Genomic DNA, 1196 nt, shown 5'->3' with positions numbered 1-1196 from the left:
CATTTTAAAAGTGCCATAAAACCCAACTGGTAAATTGTTCTGCCAAATGAACTTGACTATGAATATTACTATAATAGAGCTTTCATTTCATGCATGTAACTTTGCCCTCAAGGTATTGGACAGAGAGGAGCCTGGGGCTAGAGTTTGGCCAAAATTAATGTCAAAATTACAACTCAAAATTGCCATTTTTCAAAAAATCAGTGTATCTACCTGCCTTCTTGCATAACATCCGTACCTAAACCATTATTTACTTTAGCGACCCAATTATCAAAATCAGTTGAGAAAAATTTGGCTTATCAAGGTTTGTTGAATTTTTGTCACAAACACTCCATGCCTCTATAAGGTCATGCAAAATGGAATTTTGAGCATAATTCATGCCATAAACAAACCAAATTGTTGACATGAAGCCCTTATTCTGTATTTGGTCAGTGAAAATGAATTGTTAAAGCCAAATCAGTTTAATTGTTTAGAAATAATCTGATTCTTACCTAACAATTGCTCTTAAAGGCCTGTGATTAGCACAACAAATACCCTGATTTAGCAAAACAAGGGTTAATTTGTACTTTGAAAACCTAGTACCCATCAAACAGCACAAATGATGAAGACCTTACCTCGATATAACGATCTTTCTAAACGATGCTTGAATTTTTCATTGATTAATATTCAGTTCCAAGTCATAATTCTTCTCCCTTGCTCCAAGCATGGAAAGTCTCTATATTTTGTCAGGCCTGATTTTTATTATGATTACAAGATAAAGTTAGCTTAACGAAAACGTTCGTTAGCATATAATCTATGTCTGTTAACAGCCTGAACAGTTCTTGTAAATACCCACCAGTAAAGGAGCATGGCCATGCATACATAGATATATACGTAGAGATACACGAGCTGCAGTTTATAGCAGTGTCGATGTGACCCGTTACTTCAGAGTCCTCTTCAGCGGAGTAAATGAAACCATCCGTCAAGAAGGAATGCACAGTTAGGAAAGCTCGATAGTAAAACAAAAACTTGCGTTGCTAAATACAATAACCAAACGAGGCCAGGGCATTGAGATGATGCAAAATCAACTGGCCCGCCATTTTGGACATAGGAGAGAGTGGGGACTGGACCGAGGTTACGTTCTTCTTCCGTTTCGCGGGTATGTTTTATCAGGTGTAAGAAATTCAAGGGTAATTTCACGATGGCACTTTGTTCCTTTG

Source organism: Pavona decussata, unplaced genomic scaffold (assembly GCF_977016875.1).
Source record: "Pavona decussata unplaced genomic scaffold, jaPavDecu1.1 SCAFFOLD_239, whole genome shotgun sequence".
NCBI lineage: Eukaryota > Metazoa > Cnidaria > Anthozoa > Scleractinia > Agariciidae > Pavona > Pavona decussata.
Note: the sequence above shows the minus strand (reverse complement) of the source record.